Source organism: Rutidosis leptorrhynchoides, chromosome 5 (assembly GCF_046630445.1).
Source record: "Rutidosis leptorrhynchoides isolate AG116_Rl617_1_P2 chromosome 5, CSIRO_AGI_Rlap_v1, whole genome shotgun sequence".
Classification (NCBI taxonomy): domain Eukaryota; kingdom Viridiplantae; phylum Streptophyta; class Magnoliopsida; order Asterales; family Asteraceae; genus Rutidosis; species Rutidosis leptorrhynchoides.
The window spans coordinates 308,820,463-308,827,078 of NC_092337.1; the positions used below are offsets into that span (position 1 = coordinate 308,820,463).

The 6,616-nt window shown below is 29.9% G+C and overlaps 1 non-coding gene across 1 annotated transcript; it reads right to left on the reverse strand.

Annotated features, from left to right (window-relative positions):
* Positions 1 to 5,727: 5,727 nt before the first annotated feature.
* LOC139851190 (small nucleolar RNA R71) lies at positions 5,728 to 5,834 on the reverse strand. The gene has a single exon (XR_011760546.1). It is a non-coding gene; the product is annotated as a small nucleolar RNA R71 (small nucleolar RNA).
* Positions 5,835 to 6,616: the final 782 nt, after the last annotated feature.

The window sequence follows — 6,616 nt, forward strand, 5'->3', positions numbered from 1 at the left end:
CGAAAGCGAAACGCTATAAAAAAAATTAAGTTTTTTAAACTATTTTTGTAAAAATATAAAAAGTTTTAAATATAAAAATTTAAAAACATAAAAAGAAAAATATATTTTTATATTTTTAAGTGTTTAAATTAAAAAGTTTATATTTTTTATTTCTTTTGTTAAAAATTAAAACTAATAAGTAATTTTTTTTTAGTTTTTATTACATTTTATTTTCTATAAAATATAAAACAGAAAAAAAATTAATTAAAAGTACTCGGGCCAAGGTACTGTAGCAGCCCCAGAAATGGCCTAGTATCCAGATCCATGCGACCGCATGTACATATAACATACAACTCATGCGATCGCATGAGTTGAAAAGACAGCTCTGATCCTTAAACTGGTACGATTAGGGTTAGGTTATTAATAATTATTATTATTAATTAATATTAATTAGGGTTTTAATTTAATATTAGTTAGTTTTAGTTTTAATTAATTTGTAATTTAAGTTTTAATTAGTTTTAAAATTAATACTTTTATAAAATAATAATATAAAAATAATATTTTTATAAAAATTGTATTTTTATAACTTTTAGTTTTATTTTTATATTTTGTATCTTTTTATTTCGTAATTTGTATTTTTTTCGTAACTAGTTTTAAGATATAGTTTTTGCCGTAGTTATTTTTATATCTAGATTTTTAGGCTTTGTCGTAAAATTCCTTAAGTACTTTTTCTTTAAACTAAGATTTAGGCGCTTTAGAAATTTACGACATCACTTATCGCTTTAGTTTTAATAGGTTTTAGTGCATTTTTAAGTTATTGTCGTTTTGAATATAGAATTCTTTTTAAGCTTTAATACCTTTAGACGTAAGTTTTAATTCTTAGTTTTTCGACTTTTATTTTTCGACGCCTATTTTTCGACCTTTTATTTTTTGACGTTTTACGACGCATTCTTTTTTTTTCTTATTTCTCGACGCTCTAGTTTTTAGGACATAGATTTTTATTTCAAAATTTCGACGAAAAATTATTTTAAGCGGTTAAATTAATAGACATCCAAAATTTCCTGATTCGCGGTAATAGTTGGATTTGTTAATGGCGAGTTGTGGGCTTCTGATTTAAAGGGTCCTGGCTACCTGCTGCATCTATTGGCTATTCGAAACGTGGGCAAAATCAGAAAAGTCTATTAATTTGATAACTTATATAATTTTTATCTTTTATAACTAATAGGATATTCAGTGAATGCACCGAGCAAAACGTTCACCACCTTTCATACGTTCAGCACCTGTAACTCGATCAAGACATCTAGCCAATATTGTCACCGTTGATTTTTCTTTAGAATCGTCATCTAGTTGACCAAGTACTCCAATTCAAATTTCTGATAATCCATTTTTTGAAGCCAACCTCACAATTGAGAATCCGGAGGATATTCAAGGACAATTCAGAGATCCTGAACCACTAATCATTCCTCCTGAACCACAAATCACTCATCCAGAGATTGTCGAGGAAGAAACCATTAAGTCAAAATCCTCTAGTGATTCTGATTCAACAATTTCAATCATGGAAAATCTGGAACCTCTAAGTATGGAAGACCGAATGAGGGCTAAACGCACTGGCCAAGGTAACGCAATTACTCAACCAGACATTAATGAGCCAGATTATGAAATCAAAGGACAAATCCTACACATGTGAAAATGCTAAAAAGAAACATATATTTCATAGCATTATCCCTCAAGAAAGACAAGCTTTTAGTTGCAATTGTTCTATTTACAAGTGATATTCGTTTAAATAATAAAAGGTGAAGACAAAAGACAGATTCGACAAATTGAAGACGCAAATGACCAAAAAGCTCAAAAGTACAAAATACAATCAAAGTGGTTCAAATTATTGATGAGAAACGTCTCAAAATTACAAGAGTACAAGACGCGAAACGCAAAATACAAGATATTAAATTGTACGCAAGGACGTTCGAAAAACCGGAACCGGGACCAAAGTCAACTCTCAACGCTCGACGCAATACGGACTAAAAATTACAAGTCAACTATGCACATAAATATAATATAATATTTAAATAATTCTAATAATTATTTATATATTATATTTATTTATTAAATCCGTCGGCAGAATGCAAACAACAACATGTGAGCTGGAAAAAGGGGCCATGCGATCGCATGGCCTGGAAGGCAAAAAGCCATGCGATCGCATGGCAGTAGGTGACAGCTCTGGTCCTATAAATTTCGCAGTTTTGAGCGATCTTTTAACATCTTTTTCTCTTCTCATTCATTAACGTATATATATATTTATATTTATATTATAATTATAATTTTTATTTTAAATTCTAATAATAAGGGTATGTTAGCGAATGTTGTAAGGGTGTAAGTCGAAATTCTGTCCGTGTAACGCTACGCTATTTTTAATCACTGTAAGTTATGGTTAATGTTATTTTTAATTTAATGTCTCGTAGCTAAGTTATTATTATGCTTATTTAATGCCGAAGTAATCATGATGTTGGGCTAAATATTAAAATTGGGTAATTGGGCTTTGTACCATAATTGGGGTTTGAACAAAAGAACGACACTTGTGGAAATTAGACTATGGGCTATTAATGGGCTTTATATTAACTAAATGATACCTCATTAATTTAATATATAGACTTATAATTTGATGTATTTATATATAAACATATACGCTTGACTGGGCACGGTGGGCGGGATATCTATAAATACCAATAATTGTTCATTTTACCAGACACGGAACTGGATTAATAGTTAATAGACTTGTTGAAACAGGGGTGGATTACATTCAAGGGTAATTGGTGTAATTGTTAACAAAGTAGTAAAACCTTGGTTTACACGCAGTCGATAACCTGGTGTATTCATTAAACAAAGTATTAAGACCTTGTTACAATTCGAATCCCCAATTAGTTGGAATATTTGACTTCGGGAATAAGAATAATTTGACGAAGACTTTCGCACTTTATGATTATGACTGATGGACTATTATGGACAAATCCGTATGGACATATCGAATAATCCAGGACAAAGGACAATTAACCCATGGGAATAAACTAAAAATCAACACGTCAAACATCATGATTATGGAAGTTTAAATAAGCATAATTCTTTTATTTCATATTTAATTGCACTTTTAATTATCGCACTTTTATTTACTGTCATCATATTTATTGCACTTTTAATTATCACAATGTTATTTTATCGCACTTTTATTTATCGCAATTTCATTATCGTTATTTACTTTACGCTTTAAATTAAGTTGTATTTATTTTTAATATTTTACATTAGGTTTTAACTGCGACTAAAGTTTTAAAATCGACAAACCGGTCATTAAACGGTAAAAAACCCCCTTTTATAATAATAATATTACTTTATATATATATATATATATATATATATATATATATATATATATATATATATATATATATATATATATATATATATATTTGTATTTTTATAAATTTAAAACTAATATAGCGTTAAGCTTATTTAATTTTCCCTGTGGAACGAACCGGACTTACTAAAAACTACACTACTGTACGATTAGGTACACTGCATATAAGTGTTGTAGCAAGGTTTAGGTATATCCATTCTATAAATAAATAAATATCTTGTGTAAAATTGTATCGTATTTAATAGTATTTCCTTGTAAAAATATAACTATTTTATATACACCTCGCATAACATCAAGTATTTTTGGCGCCGCTGCCGGGGACATTCTTGCTTAAACGCCGGAAGCGCAACGCTATATATATAAAAAATAAATATTTTTATTAATTTTTTGTTTACTTTTATAAAACTATGCTTTTATAAAAATACGTTTTAAATATTCAAAAATATAAAAAGAAAAATATAAATATAAATATTTTTAAGAGTTTGTTAAATATTTATAAAATTATAAAGTTTCTTTATTTTTATTTTAGTTTTTTTTAAATACAAGTTTTTATTTATTTATATATTTATTTATTAAAACATAAAACAGAAAAAAAAAATTAAAAACCACTCGGCCCGATCACTGTAGCAGCCCAACTCTGGCCCGAAACCTTAAGTCATGCGATCGCATGAATATATAACATACACTCCATGCGATCGCATGGAGTGATTTGACTCGTCTGAAACATAAGCTGTACGAGTTTAGGGTTAATAATTATTATTATTAATTAATTAAAAACCCTAATTAGGGTTTAGTATTTTATTAATTTAGTTTAGTTTTTAATTAATTTGTTTTATTTAGTTTATTTAGTTTTAATAAATTATAAAATTAATAGTTTTATAAAATAAATAATATAAAAATAATATTTTTATAAAAATTGTACTTTTTACAACTTTAAGTTTATTTTTATATTTTGTATCTTTTTATTCGTTTTAGCGTAATATTTGTATTTTTCGTTCGTATTTAATTTTAAGTTATAGTTTTTGCCATAGTTATTTTTATTTTTTAGATTTTTAGGCTTCTTAAGTGCTTTTTCTTTAGACTAAGATTTAGGTGCTTTAGAATTTTGCGACGCCGTTTTATATATTTTAGTACCTTTTTAAGTTATTGCCATTTGGGATATAGTATTTCTCTAAGCTTTAATATTTTTTAGACGCAACTTTTAATTCTTAATTTTTAGTTCCTTTTTAAGTTTCGACGAGCTACTTTCTTATTTTTATTTTTCGACGCTTATTTTTTGACTTTTTATTTTTCGACGTTTTTCAACGCACTCTTTTTCTTTCTTAATTCTCGACATTCTAGTTTTTAGGACATAGAATTTTATATTTCTTCTCTAAAATTTCTTTAAATTTCAACGAAAAATTATTTTAAGTGGTTAAATTGATAGACATCAAAATTTTCTGGTTTGTAGTAATAGTTGGATTTGTATGTGGACCGGGTTATTGGAGCCAAACAGTACTCAATTATATTGAGACCAAACGAATCCTGCCCCTCTGCTGCATCTTTTGGCTATTCGAAACGTGGGCAAAATCAGAAAAGTCTATTAATTTGATAACTTATATAATTTTTCTTATTTTTATAACTAATAGGATATTCAGTGAATGCACCGAGCAAAACGTTCACCACCTTTTGTACGTTCACCACCTGTAACTCGATCAAGACATCTCGCAAATATTGTCGCCGTTGATTTTTCTTTAGAATCGTCATCTAGTCGGCCAAGTACTCCAATTCAAATTTCCGATAATCCATTTTTTGAACCCGACCTCACAATTGAGAATTCGGAGAATATTCAGGGACAATTCAGAGATCCTGAACCATTAATCTTTCCTCCGGAACCACCAATCATTCAAACAGAGATTGTCGAGGAACCAACCATTAAATCAGAATCCTCTAGTAATTCAGAATCAACCATTCCAATCATGGAAAATCTGGAACCTCTAAGTATGGAAGACCGAATGAGAGCTAAACGCACTGGCCAAGGTCACGCAATTACTCAACCAGACATTAATGCGCCAGATTATGAAATCAAAGGACAAATCCTACACATGGTAACAAATCAATGCCAATTTAGTGGTGCGCTGAAGGAAGATTCAAATGAACATCTTCGTACCTTTAATAGGATCTGTACTCTATTTAAAATTCGAGAAGTTGAGGATGAACAGATATATCTCATGTTATTTCCCTGGACTTTAAAGGGAGAAGCCAAAGATTGGTTAGAATCGTTACCTGAAGGGGCGATTGATACATGGGATGTTTTAGTTGAAAATTTTCTTAAACAATTGTTTCCGGCATCTAAATCCGTGAGACTTCAAGGAGAAATTGTTACGTTCACACAGAAGCCAAATGAAACTCTATATGAAGCATGGACAAGATTTGGAAAGTTATTAAGAGGATGTCCGCAACATGGTTTAGACACCTGTCAAATAGTACAAATATTCTACCAAGGATGCGACATCACTACAAGAAAAGACATCGATATAGCAGCTGGTGGTTCCATTATGAAGAAAACCGCAACTGATGCTTACAAAATTATTGATAACACTGCTTCCCACTCACATGAGTGGCACCAAGAAAAAGATATCGTTAGATCATCTAAAGCGGCTAGAGCCGATTCTAGCCATGACTTAGATTCCATTTCCGCAAAGATAGATGCTGTCGAGAGACGAATGGAAAAGATGACTAAGAATATTCAATCAATACGAATTAGTTGTGAGCTTTGTGGAGGACCACATTTAATAAAAGATTGTCTCGGTATTGAACTAACAATGGAACAAAGAGAGAATGTTTCCTACATAAACCAAAGGCCTAGAAATAATTATCAGAATAATTATCAACCGCCAAGACCAATCTACAATCAAAATCAGAATTATAACCGAAATGTTCCATACAACAACCAACAAGGTCCAAGTAATCAACAAGTATCCAATAATACTTACAATCAGCAAAGACCTATTTTTCAAAACAAACCACCACAAACCGATGATAAAAAGCCAAATTTAGAAGATATGATGTCGAAGCTAGTTGAATCTTAAACACAGTTTTTCACATCTCAGAAACAAACCAATGAACAAAATGCTCAAGCATTTAGAAATCAACAAGCTTCTATTCAAAATCTGGAACAAGAAGTGAGCAACCTAGCAAGGTTGATAGGTGAAAGAAAACCAGGAAGTCTACCTAGTGATACAAATGCTA